The 20,131-nt window shown below is 47.0% G+C and overlaps 1 long non-coding RNA gene across 1 annotated transcript; it reads left to right on the forward strand.

Moving 5' to 3' along the window:
* The first annotated feature begins 1,693 nt into the window (after window positions 1–1,693).
* Window positions 1,694–17,612, forward strand: LOC143824338 (uncharacterized). The gene is made up of 3 exons (XR_013226752.1): window positions 1,694–1,716; window positions 14,706–14,763; window positions 17,328–17,612. It is a non-coding gene; the product is annotated as an uncharacterized LOC143824338 (long non-coding RNA).
* Window positions 17,613–20,131: the final 2,519 nt, after the last annotated feature.

Below are 20,131 nucleotides of genomic sequence, written 5' to 3' on the forward strand. Positions count from 1 at the left end.
GGTGTGCTCTAGTGCCGTTTCAAGCACAACTAACAGAAAAACGAGGAGTCAGGCATTGGGAGAAGAAGAAGAAGAAGAAGAAGAAGAAGAAGAAGAAGAAGAAGAAGAAGAAGAAGAAGAAGAAGGAGAAGAGTTGGTTCTTATATGCCGCTTTTCTCTACCCGAAGCAGGCTCAAGGCGGCTTATAGTTGCCTTCCCTTTCCTCTCCCCACAACAAACACCCTGTGAGGTGGGTGAGGCTGAGAGAGCCCCGATATTACTGAAGAAGAAGAAGAGTTGGTTCTTATATGCCACTTTTCTCTCCCCGAAGGAGTCTCAAAGCGGCTTACAATCACATTCCCTTCCTCTCCCCACCACAGATACCATGTGAGGGAGGTGAGGCTGAGAGAGCCTTGATATTCCTGCTCGGTCAGAACAGCTCTATCAGTACTGTGGCAAGCCCAATGTCACCCAGCTGGCTGCATGTGGGGGAGTGCAGAATCGAATCCGGCATGCCAGATTAGAAGCCCGCACTCTTAACCATTACACCAAACTGGCTCTCCAGCCTGGAGCATTACGGATACAGCTCTCCCCCCCCCCCACACACACACATAGGGTGTTGAACCAGTATCTGGGTGGACCACACAAACAAACATTTCTGTGTAAGAAATATTTCCTTGCTACAGGCCTAAGCTGTCACTCTGCCCTCTCTCAGAGGTCGAACAAAACCCCACTCTTAGAGTAGCCAGGAAATTTTGAGGGCACTGCCTGAAGAGGGTGGAGTTTGGGGAAGCTGTGATGTCACTTCCGGATGCAGCTGTAGGAATTTTCCCCACCTCTGTCATAAAGATGATAGAGACATGGGGAAATTCCTAGAGAGACACTGTGGAGTAGGCTTGTGTGCTTTGGCTGCTGAAGCGGCCGTTCAGGCCAGTACAGAGTATTGGTAGGAAAGTGGCTAAAGTTGCCAGCTATGGTTCGGCAATTCCGGGAGATTTCCAGGAGGAGGAGCCTCAGTTTCTCCTAGAGTCTATGGCACATCAAAGAGTCCACCCTCCAAAGCTGCCATTTTCTCCTGGGGTACTAATCCCTATAGTCTGGTGGTCGGTTGTAATTCTGGAAGAATTCTTGCCTAGGAATTATTGCCTAACCTCCACGTACCTCAGGTGGGGTTCCTATCGCTGCTGGAACAAATGCCAGGAGATGTTGAGGATAAATGTTCCTTCCAGGAAAGGATGTGATGTAACTTCCAAGGGATTCTCTAGGCTGTCTTCCCTAGTTTCTTGCTGCACTGCCCCCTGGAAACTGATAACTTTGGAATGCTTCAGAATCTGGATGTGCAAGTGGTAGCAATGGGTAGGAGTGCTGTTTGCCAACTGTGCTATTGGTTCAACAGGAAAGGATTTAATCACACACATGCCTTCGGGGTCATCCCATCACTCCATATGTAGCTGGTGCAAAATGTAGCTGCCAATCAAGTAGCAGGCATAAGCTATATGAATCATTATTACTCCAGTTATGCAACTCCAGGTCAAGATCAAGGTGCTGTTTTTGTCATTTAAATCAGGGGTAGTCAACCTGTGGTCCTCCAGATGTCCATGGACTATTGTAGTCCATGGACATCTGGAGGACCACAGGTTGACTACCCCTGGTTTAAATTGCTCTGGGCTCAGGAGAGAAGTTTCACCACCTTGGGTTATCACCTGAGACCTTGTTTTGTGGGCATCCTGAAGTATGGTGGGTGTTAATACACAGTAGGGTCTTTTCAGTGATGGAAGTGCATAATTCATAACATGAAAATCCAGGAAGAAATGGAGGTGGGTGTGCACCAAAGTGTCCATGGAGGCCAAAGGAGGCTCCACTTTCTGGGCAAAAGGCAATATGACCTCCAAGACAGGGTGGGCACCTCATGATAAGAAGACAGTGGCAGCTCTGCCAGTTTGGTGTAGTGGTTAGGAGTGCGGACTTCTAATTTGGCATGCCGGGTTCGATTCTGCACTCCCCCACATGCAGCCAGCTGGGTGACCTTGGGCTCCTCACGGCGCTGATAAAACTGCTCTGACCGAGCAGTGATATCAGCGCTCTCTCAGCCTCACCCACCCCACAGGGTGTCTGTTGTGGGGAGAGGAAAGGGAAGGCGAATGTAAGCCGCTTTGAGTCTCCTTCGGGTAGGGAAAAGCGGCATATAAGAACCAACTTTTCTTCTTCTTCTTCTTCTTCTTCTTCTTCTTCTTCTTCTTCTTCTTCTTCTTCTTCTTCTTCTTCTTCTTCTTCTTCTTCTTCTATGCAGACCCAGCTGGAGTTGAGCAAGGCAAGGCAAGAGTTAAGAGAACAGCAAGAGACAGGTTGGTGATGGGCTTGATCAGCATGGGCAGAGCCTAGTGGATAAAAAGGGCAATGTCAGAAGAGATGGGGATGACCACAGTGAGGAAATTCCATAAGCACCTATGATTAACAAAACCATGTGAGTCCCAGAGCCAATCTGAATGAATGGCAATACTGTTAGCTAGGACTAAGGATTGTGTAAGCAAAGGAAAAGGACAATGGTATCAAACCCATGTGTGTGTGTGTGTGTTGCTTGCACACGCACAAATGCATGTCAAAATGCTGACAATGTTAGCCATGGTAAAGAGTTGGGAGGGGGCATTTCTTTGGCTGTGTCAAATGTGTGATTTTTCAAAGCGAACGTCAACATTAGCTGATTTTTGAGCCCCCCTCCCCCAACAAAAATGGCTCTCACAACCCAATGCAGAAGGCCATGGCTAGGATACGGCTCTTGGTGTGTTGCAGCAGCAGGACGCAGGACTTCCGGCCCGCTGGCCTGATCAAGCCGCCTTGCAAAAACCATATTGTTTTGCATTCTGCACAGGGCATCTTAATCATGCATTTAAATGTTAATAGTTGCATCTCGTTTGAATTCAATTCCATCAGCAGACTCGCTTTGATAGTTTAACATGGCTGAGAGAGGTTTGTAAAAAAAAGGAAAAAAAAGAGGAGGGGAGGGGAGGGGAGGGGAAGGGAGGGGGAATCCACATGGCAGAATGGAACAAAACAGTCAAATGCTAATAGCAGAGCGATCGCATGCAACGTTTCTCTTTCCCCCCACTCTTTTTAGAAAATGATGTTGATTTGAAGGGCAATTTTCTTGTCAACTCTGTAATTAATGCAGAATACATTACCAAGGGCTATTGTTGGTCTAGTTCTTCAGGAGATTCAATTCGAGCTGAATGGCTGTTTTAACAAAACATTTGGCAGCTTTATTACCCTTTAGGGTGTCCCTCCCCCCCTCTCCCGTCAGTCAGGGCGTTCACATATTAAGCCTGAAGTGGGCAAAATCAATTCTGCTTTCTGTTCGGCAATAAGGGGAAAGCTGCGTTAAATTAAAAATTACGCAGATTCCGGGCTTGTCGTGCAGCGAGTGCATTAACAGCGAAATGAGACTTACCCTTGGAAACTCCTTGGCATTCCCCCTCCCACAGCTGAGGACTTTTCTGCCACTTTTAATCTGCCTGAGGAAAAGGGACTTTAGGGTGGCTTGCATTATAATGCTCTACACCAGGGTCCCCCACGGGTGCCGATAGGTGCTATGCGGTCTGCTGATGCCTGTCCTATGTTTTAGGAAGTGGGGGAAGACCAGATAGGGGTTTTGCCCAGTAAAGCTTCTGATTGACTATTGGAGAGTTGATTGGCTGTGCAGATTTTTCTCCCAATGTTGCTATGACAGCTGTCACCCCCATAGCACAAGGATCTGCACTGTGTTACTGAAATTAGGCTGAGACGATCCTTTTGTGACTGGCTCCGCCTCCTGCGACAGCCATTTTGTGGCTGCCATTTTGTGGCCGCCATTTTGTTGCTGTGAGTACTATGCCATGGCAGAATTCTGCCTCCTGCAACAGCCATTATGTGGCCACCATTTTGTTGCTGTGTATACCATGGCAGAATTCTAGATGAGCCCACAAGCTCAAAGTGCTGGGGAACCCTGATTTTCACGTACATATGAAACTGCCTTATACCGAATCAGGCAAATGGTCCGTCAAGGTCAGTACTGCCTACTCAGAGTGGTAGGGTCTCCCCAGTGTCACAAGTAGACTGGAGATGCTGGAGATGCTGGGACCTTCTGCATGCAAAGCAGAAGCTTTCCCACTGAGCCACAGCCTCTCCCTGGGGCATTCTTGGTGGATGGGAAGACCCATTTATGTAACATGGAATTTGAAGCTGTCACACTTGGAGCACAGCTGAAATTTTCTGGGCAAACATTTTTGAGGGCCCCACAATGTTCCTGAAAGACTTCCTCAACTGTATCTTCCCCAGTATATCATTTTGGCCCTGTTGGCTTTTCCCATTGGTCTCTGCTTTTTAAAAATATATAGATCCTTCTTTTTATTGGCCATATGGTCCAGCCAGTCAGGGATCATCTAGAGTCTGGTGCTATCCTAACACCAAGAAGCCAATTATTATAATTTATTAATGTTCAAATGTTCAAGACACTTTCGAATGTTCAAGACAACAGTCCCTGAATTGAGGGATTTACAGTCTAAAATTATGGCATAGGAGGAAGCAATGGGGAAGGGCAAGATTTGTAGAGGTGAGAGAGAAACAGCATATCAGAGTGGGAACAAAACTTCCCACCCTCACTCTCGATGGCAAAATACTTTCATTCATCCTCTTTCACAACCCCCCCGGACTTCCCTAAATTCCATCAATCTTTGGAGTGTTACCAGGGGACTTTATCTCCTCTTTATGAACGTCCATAGCGAAAATGTTGAGGGGAGAAAGAAGGAAGGTGATTCTAAGACTCTTTGAGATTCTTTCGGGTAGAGAAAAGTGGGGTATAAAAAACAACTTTTGTTGTACAGTGTCATGGCTTTCTGGAAAATGACAGGGACAACTTCTTCCCAGTGGGTTTATTTGGGAGGGGTCAGAGGGAGCCTTTTCCAAGTTGAGTTGCTTGGAACGCCATTTCAGCCACCCGCAAACGTCAAGTGTTGGCGATCAGGGTTGAGAATGAGTCCGTGGATGTGTCTCATCAATTTTTGCTAAATGTGGGACGAAAGGGTTGTAAATAAATAAATACTTGGATTCTCAAAGTTCTCGAGTTCCTAGCTGGATAGCAAATCCTTTCAGGTGCGTCTTCTCTCGGTCTCTTGAGTGAACTGAACTGTGGTTCTCGTGATGTGTTGCAAATAGCTAGTATTGTGATGCATTGCCCTGGGACTAGGTACTCCTTGCAATATATTTCTTAGTATTTACCCATCACATTTTCTTTTGAGACATTTATAAGAGCGTGTGTTTATTCTCCTGGGCTGGCTGTTTAATTCACGCCTTTGAGGGTGTGATTCCTTTCACTGACGCGGTTTGTTGGGCTGATAGGTTTTGTTTTGTCGGCGTTTTGTTGTGAGCCACCTTGGCCCGGTTTGAAAAGAAGCACGCGCATTTCCTGAATAAATAGATTTAGATGTTGGAGGCCCTCCTCCGTCTAAGGGAGTGCGTGCTTTTGCCATCAATCTAATAAATTTGGAGCATTCCTTAGCAGTAGTTGCCTACAAGGGTCCAAATGTATATTAGCACTGGCCACTCACAGCTGACTTAGGACAACCCTAGCAAGGGACTTTCGAGGCAAGTGAGAAGCAGAAGTGATTAGCCATCGTCTTCTTCTGCAGAATCTTGCTTGGCCGTCTCCCGTCCAAGTACTGACCATGCTTGGCTTCCAAGATCTGACAAGATCAGGCTATAGAACATCATGGCGCCGTCTCTGCAGACTTTCAAAGGGGAACACTCCGTCTTTTTGGAACACTCTGTGTGGGGCTGTAATACTTGGTATGCTTGGTGCCTCGGGGAGTGGGGGACAATGGGAAGGCTTCTCTTGTTCTGGCCCCGCTGGCCTGATTCAGAATGGCTCTTCTTAGGTCTGGGACAATGATGCTCTGTAGTCCTGGTGCTGGGAGGGAGTTCTGGTCCTGATGGTGGACCTCTTGATGGCACCTAGGTTTTGGCCATTGTGTGACACAGTGTTGGACTGGATGGGTCGTTGCCCAAATCCAACATGGCTTCTCTTATATTCTAAAGTTCGGGGCAGTGATGCCCTGTATTCTTGATGCTTGGGGGTCCATTGTGGGAGGGCTTCTGGATTTCTGGGCCCACTGGTGGACCACCTGACAGCACCTGGGTTTTGACCACTGTGTGACACAGAGCGTTGGACTGGACGGGCTGTTGGCCTGATCCAACACGGCTTCTTTTATGTTCCTGTGGGCGACAAATGTTGCCAGATACCCAGCTGCAATGATGAACGGTGGGGACAAAAATTGGCACGATGCGATGGAGAAATTCGATTCTCGCGCATGCTGTTGTTGAGCATCACTAGGTTAAATGTTCGCGGATTGATCTGCCCAGTCAATTAATTCTAGCTCGGACTGCTGTTTTCGTCCTTCCCTTTAGGAAAGGCTTTTAAAAAGAGGACCAAACGACTCCGTTCTCACCTGTGTGTGATGGATGTTGCACTGGGGTGATTTAGTGGAGCTCATAAAACAGCTTTGCAAAGGGCTCGGTCGCTTAAGTCTCTGCACTGGCACTTAATTTGCTTTTATCACACCAGGATGGGAATTCAAAAGGCCTTCGCTGCCGTTTAGGCAACTTGCCAATATGTGTATTTCATAGCAATAAAATATGTACAAATTAAGGAATCTCATGTGGAAAATTCATGCACAGCCTCCAAAGCCAAATGAATGGTAATTACCTTGAGCACAATGCAACGGCAATCAAGGCGAGATTAGATCATGCTTTTAAATGTATGTCTCATTAAATGGGGAGGGGGCAGCAGGAAAAGCATGGTGGGATCAAGGTAATTATGAAAAGAACCCCAGGAGTTGCCGTGGCAAGGCTATTGTTTAGGGGGGGAAAACAGGGAAAGCAGATTGGTCATGAGACCGGTTGACGAAGGATAATACAAAACAAACAGCAACAACCAAAAAAAACCCAAAGAAAACTAAACATTTATTTTGTTTGTTTATTTATATTTATATACCGCTGCTCTCAAATGTTTCGCAGCGGTTTACAAGGATTCATGAGTACAGTAAAATCCCTTAAGAACCCATTAAAACGTAATTAAAACACAATATCACGATGGCAGATGGTAAATATATAGCCCACTCCCCTCCCCCCATTCAGCAAAGGTCTGCATTAGAGTCACTGGAGGATCAAGAGCTGTGAGGTTCCTTGCTCCAAGCACTGTCCAAATTCCCCTGCTGGGAGGGTTGCCAACCGCCAGGTGGTGCCTGGGGATTTTCTGCTGTAATAATTAATCTCCGGATGAACAAGAGCAGTTTCCCAGGAGAAAATGGCTGCTTTGGAGGGTGGCTTCTATGGCATTATACACTGCTCCCTCCCCTCCCCTCCCCTCCCCTCCCCTCCCCTGCCCTCCCCTCCCCTCCCCACCCCTCCCCTCCCCTCCCCTCCCCTCCATCTCACAAATCTTCAGGTATTTCCAAATCCAGAGTTGGCAACTCTTCCTGTCGCAGAACTGGCAGATTTCCTGAATAGATTTTGGGGTGTGGGGCAGCTCAAAATGAAAATTTCCATAATTGAAAATAAGGCCTGTCATTATCTTCCGAGTTAGGGGAAGAAGTAGCTATCTTGAGCAATGGCTTTTCAAATGGATGAAAGGCAAGGACCAGCCTCCCCTCTATATAGCCCTGTTCCTAAGATACCCCAGCATCTTACTATGATTCATGGGGGATTCTGGTTTTCTTAAGTTTCCGGTGTTGTGCATTTTGGTAGTTTCTCTCGTCCATTCATAAATTCACTATTGGATCTTTTATTTGGTTTCAAACAGTCTTTTAAACACAGATGGGCATGAACCACTGCAAAATACAAAGCTGATTTGTACTGAATCAGGCCACGAGTTTATTAGAGTTGAGATAAACAACAAGAACTTTGGAGGGTCAGCGGAACAAGAAGATGCTCAGAACTGAACCCTTTTGAGCACAAAGCTTGCACCATTAGGTCATAACCCTGTTCCCAATACAGCTGCCTGCTTTTTGTCCCTGTGGGGAAAATCTTTGCTCTATAGGACCATACAAGCTCAAGAATATCATGTAGGGGCAAACCTTGTCCCCTAACCTTTGTCCCTGTGTATTTTGTTCCATCTGCAGTCTGGTCCTGGTGTACTTAAGGGACTTCCACTCTGCCCATGTCCTCCAAAGAGTGTTGCACTCTGCAAATTCCAACCAGCTAGGAACCCCTGGCCCCAGGGAAGAATCAAGGTCAGGGCATTTTCTGAGGCCAGGGCCTCAATCCAGGCCAGGGCATGTTCTGTCCTGGCCCTCACTTGGTGGAATGAGCTCCCAGAGGAGACCATGGCCCAGTCAGAACTGACTCAGTTCCGCAGGACCTGCAAGATGGAGCTCTTCCATCAAGCATTTGGTTGGGGCCAGTTCCAACAACATCAAATGGGCTTCCTGCAGACAACCCCTCCATGAAGAGTGTCCTCTGAGAGATGCATTGGGAAATTGCTGAGACACTGAGATTTTAATACTCTGGTTTATTTACTGTTCAAAGGTTTTAATACTCATGTTTTATTGGACGTAAATGTATATTGTACATGGCCCTGAGCTGCATGGGGGGTGGGAGGTGGTAATATATAAATTTAATAAGAATAAGGATAAAAAATCAAGGGTCCCCTCATACCTGATTTTTGGCGGGAAAAAATACACTGGGAATTCTGTTCCCAGAACTCCCACAGTCTTGCATCATTTAGCCCAGTGGTCCCCAACCTTGTTATCACCAGGGACCACTCAACGCCTGACAATTTTACTGAGGCCCGGTGGGGGGGGGGTAGTTCTCTACTCTCAACCACTGCCCTAACGCTCTCTGATCGCTATGGTAATGTTTAAACATCCCTTCAAAATAAGATATAGATACGCCCCAACAATGAACATAAGGAACATTTTATTTTCATGGAAATTTTAACTCATGACAATGACAAATCAATGGGAACCCTGAGCTTGTTTCTCTGCAACGAGAGAGTCCCATCTGGGAGTGATGGGAGACAATGACACCCGAAGTGTGTTGTAAAGGGCTGGGGGGGATGAAGTAAAGGGCCGGGGGGGGGAGAAGGCGTCCTTCGTGGCCCACCTCCAATTAGTCGATGGACCACATGTGGTCCGCAGCCCACAGGTTGGGGATCGCTAATTTAGCCCTTAGTTGTGAGGTGAAAGGGGAATAACTTCTCTGTTCACATGCCCTGGACTCCTAAGGGGGAACGGTTGGATCTCTGAGTGATAAAATGACTAATTTCAGCTCCGTTGCAGGCTTTCCTGAGCCGGGAAAAGTCCTGCCGTACAACTTATGGTGAAGCCCAGAGCGGTGACGGAGCATCGGGAGGTCAATGATATTCCTTCTATTACCCTTCCGGAAGAGAAGCCAAAAAAAGGGGGGGAAATGACATTGGGAAGAAACAAACTCACCAGAAGGGCAGAGGGAGAAGCCATTAAATTACACACACATCGTATTTCATAATCAGATCCTGCAGTCAGGGCTGACACCGCGGAATGAGATTCTGGCCATCACGAGAATATAAAACCTGCTGCATCTGCTCCCCTTGGCATTTTGTGCCCGAGACCCCTTTGCTGGCGGACGGGACTATTAATCAGAGGGGGACAGAGTGGGGCGACAGTGCCGAGTGATGTACTTTGGATGCCATCAATTTGAGCACTCACTGCTGTTGGGGTGGAGGGGGGGGGAACAAGAGCCTTGTACGTCTCCATCAGGACTCTCTCTTTCTTTGTGAGAAGGGGCTTTGAATCGAGCATCCAAGCCTCCCAAAGGAGCTTCAGGATTGGGACTTTGGGGCAATGGCTGTGAATGGAAAAGAAGGATTATTGCTGGCCAAATGTGAAGGGGGTGGATGAAGATTCCAGCTGATATCCAGATGACTGAGATCAGTTCCCCTGGAGAAAATGACCACTTGGGTTGCCAGCTTTGGGTTGGGAGGCACCTGGAGACTTTGAGGGTGGAGCTGGGAGTGGGTGGGATTTTGGGCAGGAATGAACCTCAGTGGAGTTTAATGCTATGGAGTCTACCCTCCAAAGTAGCCATTTTCTCCAGGAGAGCTGCTCTCTGTCACCTCAAGATGAGATGTGAAACCAGGGGATCCTTAACTCTCTGCCATCATACCCCACTGAAGTCCCTCCCTTCTCCAAAACTTGCCCTCTTCAGGTGCCTTCCCATTTAAGGTAAAGGTAAAGGTATCCCCTGTGCAAGCACCGAGTCATGTCTGACCCTTGGGGTGACGCCCTCTAGCGTTTTCATTGCAGACTCAATATGGGGTGGTTTGCCAGTGCCTTCCCCAGTCATTACCGTTTACCCCCCAGCAAGCTGGGTACTCATTTTACCGACCTCGGAAGGATGGAAGGCTGAGTCAACCTTGAGCCGGCTGCTGGGATTGAACTCCCAGCCTCATGGGCAAAGCTTTCAGACGGCTGCCTTACCACTCTGCGCCACAAGAGGCTCTTCGCCTTCCCATTTACCCTTCCAGATATTTCCAAACCGAAGCCCTTTCCTTTTGTTTAGGTGCCAGGGTAAAATATCTCTTATTGCCCAGGCTTTTAATTAAAGGTTTAATAGTCTTTTAAAAATAGCTTTGATAGTTTTTACGCTGCCCATGTCTAATGGATTGTGCTTTGTAATGCAGTCTGCAATTGTGGGCCGCTTCAAACAGGACTCTGAAGAAGTGACAAAGAAATGTCCTAAGCCATTTCGTTGAAAGACGAAGCAGCTTGATAAGAAGCCAGGGACATGATCCATCTAGTTCCACATAGCATATTTGGATAGGCATCTATGACATTTTAGGCATGGAAGTGTTCTCAGATGCAGGTGCTCTACCACTGAGCCACCACCCTTTCCCAAAGGCAGTTTTGGAGGTGGACCAAATGAAAATAATCCTATATGTCAGGGGTCTCCAACCTTTTGAGTCTGCGGGCGCCTCTGGAATTCTGACACAGCATGCTGGGTGAATCCACAAAATGGCTGCCACAAAATGGCTGCCACAAGAGGTAGAGTCAGCTACAAAATGGCTGCTGCACAGAACTTCAGCCATACAGTGAAGATCCTTGAGTTGTGCTAGGAGCTGCTACCAAAGCAACGTTTAAAAAAAAAAATCTGGACCACCAATGAAATCTTGCTGGGCAAAAGCCCTACTTGGCCCCGGTTAATTTCTAAAAATTGCTCGTTGGGCATGGAGTCAAAGCCAAACTAGACAAAACATGTTTGCCATACGTTGTTTTGCCAGACATTGCCAGACATTGCCAAATGTTTTGCCAAGGAGAAATCTGGAGGGGAAAAAACTTGGAGGCATCTCTGCCATGCTGAATGGCGGTGGTGGAGAACTCAAAAAGGCGAAGGGCTGCTTCCCCAAAAGATCAGTCAGATGCCAGATATTTACTTCCATTTCACATAAATTTCTAATTAAAATCTAAGACCAAACCCACATTCGCTTGGCTTCGGCAAGCTTGCTGGTGGCCTCCCATATGGGATGCCAACCTCCAGGTGGGAACTAGGAATGACAGCTCATCTCCAGGCAACAGAGATCAGTTCTCCTGCCGAAAATGGCCACTTAAAAGGTGGACTGTATGGCATCATACCCCATTGGCGTCCCTCCCCACCCCCAAACCCCATCCTCTTCAGGCTCCACCCCCAAAAGCTCCAGTTTTTTTTCCAACCCAGGGTTGACTACCTTACCTCAGATGCTGGTGGGATGGGTCAGTATTATAGGAATTTAAATTAGTGATATTTCAAACTAATGGGCAAGCTAAGAGGAGTGTTTCATGGGTGCCATTAAGTCACAGACGCCCCACATATTCTTTAGTTTGATGACCTGAACACATTTTTATTAGGAATTGGCTCAAGGTAGTGCAGGTTGGCCTGAGAGTTTCAGGGGAACTGATTTTCTGTCAGAAAAGATTGGGATCAATGGCATTCCTCCCCATCCAAGGTGGTGCTAAAACATTTATTTAAAGGTTTATACGCTCCCTTGGTCTTATCTGTATTCCGCACTGCTTGTCCAATGAAATAAGATTCATTCGTGCCTTCCTTTGCTGGGTTATTGACAAAGTGCAAGCGCTATGTGACTGGAAGCCAGATTCCCGTCTGTCGGGAATACCGCTCTCTAAACTTGTCGGCATGAATTATTTTATTGCATTTTTCATGCTCGCTCAAGTGGGCTGGAATGGTAAATCCTAGATCTTGGCCTGTCGGAGTCTACATCGGCGACTGGAATGAGGGACGCAGCGAACGTGCTGAGTGGTATTTCTCATGGAAAAGGATGTGCCTGCTCGTATGAGATGTCCCTCCTGAGGCTCCGTACTTTACGCGCTTCCAAACATGCCAGACAATGGTTACCTACTAGGGAGGGGAAATTATTGTTATAGGAATAATACAGGGTTGTATTGTGTTATCATGAACATCCAGTTGGTGTAATCTCTAGGGCAGGGGTGGCCAAACTATGGCTCCCCAGATGTCCATGGACTACAATAACCAGGAGTAATGGTAATTGTAGTCCACAGACATCTGGAGAGTCACACTTTGTTATATGGCCTTAGGAGTTTTTTTTTTTTTTTTGCTATTTATGTTTCTGTAATTGATGCTGATGGTTAGGAGATACTTGGGTGGCAGGATGTCATTGGTTCTGCCACTAAAACCCAAGGATTGGCACTCTCCTTTGCTGAACATATGAGAGCCAACATGTTGCATCGGACTATGATATGATTAGAGCATTGGACTACCATCTAGTCCAACCCACTGCTCAACGCAGGATCAGCCCTAAGCATTCTTGGATGCTCTAGGATGCTTAGGGCTGATCCTGAGTTGAGCAGGGGGTTGGACTAGATGGTCTGTATGGTCCCTTCCAACTCTATGATTCTATGATTCTACCATCTGGGAGATCCAGTATCTTATCTCCACTTCCCCATGGCATCTTGTGCCAGTCTTTCTCATTCATCCTAAGTTATCTCAGTGCGTTGTTGAGGAGGAGACAAAAAAATGGAGGAGAAAACATTGCCAGCTACTTTGATTGCCCATCGGGAAGACAAGTAAGGTGTAAATATCGTCATCAAAGTGGCGATTGGCACTTCCTTGGGCATGCAAGAAAGGGCCACAAGAGCCAAGCTCAGACACAATCCCTTCTCCCCACCCACTCACCATCCGCCTAAATTCCCAGAATCTGCATTTCTGCCAGATGTCTATCTGTTAAAAACTTCCAAAGAAGGAGACCCCACCACCTCCCGAGGAAGCCTGTTCCACTAAATCACAAGATCTCTCAAGAAATTCTACCAGATGAAAATTCTTTTGAATTAATTTCATCCCATTGGTTCTGGTCCTGCGGTCCAATTCCAGTCCAACCTAACATGCAGGGTTGCTGTAAACGGAACACGGAGGAGGAGAGTACCGCAGACCCTGGTTGGAGCCCCTTTGAGACATGGAGGATAAGAATGTACAACACCCCCCTCCCCCAAAATAAAGAGTGTTAAAAGCATTAGAACAGCTGCACAGGATCCCTGGCCCCAAATAAGTGAAATGTAATTAGTTGGAGGGTAACTAGATAATGTTTATGTTTTAATCTAAATTATTGTTCTTTTTAGAGATGGCGTCCCTTGCTCTGAGTTATATTGGAAGGGAGAAAAATGTATTTCATTGATTTATTTCATTTAAAAAGCCAGCAGCTAGAAGGAAGCATTGTGATGCAAGAAAGCCACATTCCTGGCTTGCTGCTCTGCACATTGACCTGCGCAATTCCCCGAAGTGGGAACTGGGAGCTGGCAGCATCCTTCTCCTTTTTCTCCCAAGGCGCAATCTGTGCCTGTGGAAGCAGAGTTTCCACAGACTCGGTGATGTCGAGCCATTTATCCGAGGTTAAGTGATCGATCATTTTTACTTCTCTTCTTCAACCACAGAGGGAACACAGAAAATTGCCACTTGATAGAAGCTACTTTCGGTCTCTGTTGCTACAAAACAAATACAGAAAAGCGCCTCGCGCATTACCACCACATAAATCAGCTCCTCTCTATTTGCGGTCCTTTATATCTTCTCCCCTCCCGCCCCCAGAGATATAATTATTTAAGATAAATGTGTATAAACATGTGCTTTATCCTCCATTATCGGTCTTCTGCCTTGCTGTTTACACTGAGGTCAAGAAGATCAGTTTACCATATTTTCTAAGTAATAAAGTAGAATAGACATTTTTAAAAAAAGAAAGAACATGCCAAGCACAGTTTATGATATTTTATCAGGAATTGCAGAGTTCACATCCACCCATGATTACTTGTAATGGTTTTGCCTGGCAAACTTGGGTTTGGACTGTGACGGTACTTATTTTTGCTTTACTCTTTTTGCGACGCCAATAAAGGCTTGGTATTTGTATTTGTAAGAGCCTCTTGTGGCATAGAGTGGTAAGGCAGCAGACATGCAGTCTGAAAGCTCTGCCCATGAGGTTGGGAGTTCGATCCCAGCAGCCGGCTCAAAGTTGACTCAGCCTTCCATCCTTCTGAGGTCGGTAAAATGAGTACCCAGCTTGCTGGGGGGTAAACGGTAATGACTGGGGAAGGGAATGGCAAACCACCCTGTATTGAGTCTGCCATGAAAACTCTGGAGGGCGTTACCCCAAGGGTCAGACATGACTCGATGCTTACGCAGGGGATACCTTTACCTTACCTTTACCTTATTTGTATTTGTGACAGGAACCACACAGTTGGACCCCAGCAGACTCACTCCATGGACATCACCCTTAGGCCTCAGGTTGAAGCTTTAAGTAAAAAGTCTTTATTTGGGAAAGTCGCCAAACAGAGTCCATACTTTGCAGATGCTCACAGACTGGGAACTTTGACAGAGCCACTGGGGTAGGGGGGTGGCAGGACCTATATACCTGGGTCGTGGGAAAAGGGGGCAAGACCAGAGATTGGCATTAGGTGAGAATCAGGCATTCACACAGGAAAGTAGGATCGGAACACTATTTGATATAGCTAAGTGTTAAAACAGTTCACACATCTGTTGGTTGGGATATCCAGGGAAGACAACCTTGAAGGGAGAGAGCAACGCACTGCGGAAGCGGGATGAGATCTTTGAAATGCAAGCGAGGGACAAAGGGAGGGGTGCTGCTCCTGAGCTCGGCCCCGTTGCCAGAGTCAGGCGGGATATCCGGGAACTATGTAGCAAACGGGACAGGAACCCAGGGTTCATGACACTTTGTACAACACTGTTTCCAGCCATAAAAATACGTAGAAAACTGGCTTACTCGCCTTGAAAACACGACAGGATCGCCATCAGTCAACTGCTACTTAACCATACTTTCCATGGCATGGGCTGGGGAAGGACTCGAGAGAGAGAATACGATTTGCCGACAGCTCACGGGAGGCTTGACGTTTCCTGAGTTTAACCCCGGATTCCCTCGCATGTGCGCGGAGAAATCCGAGTTCTTCAAGCCGCCGTCCTGAAGCGACAGACGGCTCCGATCCGTCTGGCTGTCGTGCGGACTGCGAACCGCTCGAAGGCGTAAAACGTTTTATGCTCCAGCAGAGCGATTAGAAATAAATAAATAAAGAGCCAATACCTCTGAATCCGGCAAAACGGGGAAGGTGATAAAAGCTTTGCGCGGCTCCAGGATGAATCATTGATGGGAGCGAAACGGCTCTCCCCGGAATCGGTCCAGCGTTGAGCGGGACGTTAGATACCCTCGTGCCATTTTGACGGCTGCTCGGTTGGTGCTGGAGCTACAAGCCTGCCGTGAAATATCTGCCGCATTGCCCACAACGGAGATCTGTCATCGCTCACCGAGATGCTCACCGAGTAGCTGTCACCGAGTGCCTGGTTCACCATGTCTGCCTCGGTAGAAAGGTAACTAAAAAAGGATTTCTGCATGGATGCGGAGTTTGCATTCAGTGTTCTGGATTCTTGTGAACAGCCAGACGAATGAATGGAGAAATGAATGCAGAGCCTTAATGGTCATCCGGATTTCCCCCACCAGGTTCCCTGCACTGTAATTCAACATCATGCAAAGAGTTCTTTTAAGCACCCCAGTCGTGTTTAAAGGAGTCGATTGCAAGCTTCTAATTGATCGAACAGTTATTGAAAATGGACTTCGATTCCAGTCTGATTGGAGATCATATTGGAAAGGGCTTGGTTAAGAACGGTGGTTTCTAATCCAAAGAGCTCAGTTTGATTTCTGGCTCCTCCACATGCAGCCAGCTCAGTGACGTCAGGCTAGTTACAGTCTGGTTAGAGCTGTTCTTACAGAACAGCTCTGTCAGAGCTCCCGTAGCCCCACCCACCTCACAGGGTGTCTGTTGTGGGGAAAGGAAGGGAAGGCGATTGTAAGACGCTTTGAGACACCTTTGGGTAGTGAAAAGCAGGATATAAAAACCAGCTCCAATTTTTTTCTTCTTCTTCAAGATCTGGTCTCTATTTGTTCTCTGTATTAAGAAATGATGCTTGCTGTGTCACCTTTCACCTACAGCAGAATACAAAACAGCTGCAGTCTGGTTCTACTAAAGAAGTTTTGACCCAAACAGCCTGCAGATAGCATGGCATATTTAACATTCTGAGTCGCTGTTACATCCTTGATAGAACAATATTTGGAACAGGCTGGCATCAGAAGTAGAGGGTTATTTGGAAACATGCACTGTTTAGTATAAGCTTGAAGGATGGGTCCTGGCCTGGTGACCCTTGCCAAGTCAGAGGTGTGAAATCAGGGCTCCAGGGCTGGCCTGGAGACTTGGGGGAGGGCCAAAGGGGTCCTGGAGCTGGAATGGAGGGGCACTATCACATATTCGCTCAGGCCTCTGAGCCATCCCTATGAGGTAGATCCCCGGCATGCAGAGTTAAAACCTCCAACAGATTCAGGTGGGTAGCAGTATGGGTCTGAAGCAAAAGGACAAGGTTTGAGTCCAGTGGCTCCTTTAAGACCGACACAGTTTAATTTGGGGCAAAAGCTTTTGAGTGCGTGCACCCTTCTTCAGATATCTTGAAACAGGCTTTGTCAACCATTGCACAGACGTAGCGAGGGCAGGGCTAGTTCTCAGGAAGGGCTAATGGGAGTCAGGATACATACTTAGCTGAGCAAACAGTATAGCTAAGATTGAAGCAGGCGGTATAACCTGTAAATAGCAGCAAATCAGCATATAATAAAAGAGTTAGCAGCTGTGGGAACTGAGAGCCTTAGCATGTGTCGTTAAATAGCCAGTCCTCCCCAGTAAGGGATGCCAACCTCCAGACAGGAATTAACAAACAGACTTTCTACAGGAGAGAGAGGAGAGTCTTAATAGTATAACTGACTAACTGTTCTTCCGTTCATTCTGTCCGTTCAGGAGCCAAACAGGATGGAAATGTGTTCAAAGGAGCAGGAAGGCGCCAGTCAGGGCATAGGAGGAGGTAATATGAAAAATGCCGGGACGTTCCTATTCTAACTATGCTAAATATGCATCTCTTCTGATGCCCCCTGTAGGATATTCGTCATATGCTTTTGAATCGTGCATACTGCAGATCTTGTCTATTCTAACAGAGACTGGGAGATTCCAACTGAGAGATTCCAAAGGCAGTTAAAAAGTTCCCCATTGGACTAGCAAGCTTCACACACTTCCCTGGTTCAACTCTTCAGCTTCATACGCATCTAACCTGAATCAACACGGATATTTGCCTCATGCACCCCCAGCCAATATCTAGTAGAACCTCCAGTGGGGGACTGGCAATCTCCCAGTTTTTTTCCACCCCAGGCCTACCCCTCCAGATCTCCAGGAGTTTCCCAATACAGAGCTGGCAACCCTAGACGCTGCACACGAAGCATAGAATCATAGAATCACAGAATCCTAGAGTTGGAAGGGGCCATACAGGCCATCTAGTCCAACCCCCTGGGGGCTCAACTCAGGATCAGCCTAAAGCATCCTAAAGCATCCAAGAAAAGTGTGTATCCAACCTTTGCTTGAAGACTGCCAGTGAGGGGGAGCTCACCACCTCCTTAGGCAGCCTATTCCACTGCTGAACTACTTTGACTGTGAAATTATTTTCCTGATATCTAGCCTATATCATTGTACTTGTAGTTTAACCCATTACTGCTCATCCTCTCCTCTGCAGCCAACGGAAACAGCATCCTGCCCTCCTCCAAGTGACAACCTTTCAAATACTTAAAGAGGGCTATCATTGTACAAGATTCCATGTATATTGGAAATACAGAGGCAGGAAGAGCAGCAAATGAAATAAAGACTATCTAAGATACAGATCCATCCACGCTCAAAGGCTGAGGTTAATTTTTGAGATCCTCTGAGTTAAAAAAGGATTAAGGGGCCCTGGAAGACAGCAGATATAGTAATTCCGGCACCATAAGTGAAAGGAAAAAGTCGAAAAACTCTTAACGCCAGGGATTCTCTAGGAAGAATGAATGCCTATTAAATCAGCTTGATCAGGTACATTCGGCAAATCTTCTACTTGGCACTCCAGCGACGTAATTTGTTTGCTCTTCCCAGGAACTGCACAGAAATCATTACAAGGATAATTCTCCCAACTAGCGTACCATGTGAGTTTCGCCCTAAAAAAACCCAGAGCCTGTTAAATTAAGCAAGGCTCTGAATTATAAAAAATATTTACAGTCATTTGACAGCGATTACCTTTTAAAAACAACAACAACAGACCCCTAATGTTCCTGAGAGAGAATGATTTATTTGCTAACGGTGGTGGTTTGGCTGGAAGACATCCCACCGTGCGCCTTGACGTAACTTCTGAAGGGTCCCATCTGTCTTCCCGAGATCCTTCTGGTGCCCTCTTGGCTAAAAGATGTGTGCATATGGAACGGTGCGGTGGATGTAGTTAGAATGAAGAATGATCCTGGCTCTGATGACCCAGGAAGGGAGCTGGGAAAGCATCGTGACTCCTCTGCTCTGGGAAGGAGTGTCATGGAGGGGTGTCTGCTTGAAGACCTCCAGTGAGGGGGGCCCCCTGTAACTGTTTCCATTGTTGATCCAGTTGGGTTGCCAGGCACAGGATGCTTGGGAATGGAAACAGGGGTGGGAAGGTGCAACATCCTGTGGACCACTATGTCACTTCCTGAAGAAACCCAGAAGTGATGTGGAGTAGCTCTAGGAGTCACTGAAAAACTCTATGGTAACTCGCAAGTGTTTAATTCAGGTCTGGTCCAAGAGCCTCTTGTGGCGAAGAGTGGTAAGCAGTAGAAATGCTGTCTGAAGCTGCCTATGAGGTTGGAAGGTTCAATCCCAGCAGCCGGCTCAAGGTTGACTCAGCCTTCCATCCTTCCGAGGTCGGTAAAATGAGTACCCAGCTTGCTGGGGGGTAAACGGTAATGACTGGGGAAGGCACTGGCAAACCACCCCGTATTGAGTCTGCCATGAAAACTCTGGAGGGCGTCACCCCAAGGGTCAGGCATGACCCGGCGCTTGCACAGGGGATACCTTTACCTTTACCTTTAGTCAAACTGCAGCCCTCCAGATGTCCATGGGCTACAATTCCCATGAGCCCCTGCCAGCATTCTCTGGCAGGGGCTTATGGGAATTGTAGTCCATGGACATCTGGAGGGCCGCAGTTTGACTACCCCTGGTTTAATTTTTTTCTCTCTCTCTTGTTAAGGTCTCCATAGCAGTATCCTTAGATTCCTATTTGTTATTTGCCTGTGTTATTTCAGAACCTGGGATTGCGCTGCGGAGGGAGAATGCTGTTTCAGGAACAACGGCCCTGTGGGGCTTGTTACTTTAGGAGCGAAAGTATTCCTTCCTTGTTAAGGAACTTCATGCTGGCATGGGAATGTAAGGCAAGGTTTTGTAGTTATCTGTCTACGCTAGGACAGAGCGAGGTGGCAGTTAGAATGAGAAGTTGGAAGAGCAAATTAGCCTGTTGGAAGCCCTAAGAGCAGAATTCCGGGTAAATGAAGAAATGGGAGAGGAGACGAAAGGAAGGATACAGGTACTGACCTTTCTAGTTCCACTGTTTCTGCTGATTCCTCAGAAGTGGTGGTGCACTCTGTACAAAGGAACATGACACGTTCCTTCCCTTCCAACAAGCTGCCTAATAAGAACAGCAAGAATGGAAATTTGCAAGCCTCATTCTTAGATTTTTTAAAAAGCTACCCCCCCCCTCCACACACACACATTCCAAATAAAGTGTGAAG

Source organism: Paroedura picta, chromosome 15 (genome assembly GCF_049243985.1).
Source record: "Paroedura picta isolate Pp20150507F chromosome 15, Ppicta_v3.0, whole genome shotgun sequence".
Lineage (NCBI taxonomy): Eukaryota > Metazoa > Chordata > Lepidosauria > Squamata > Gekkonidae > Paroedura > Paroedura picta.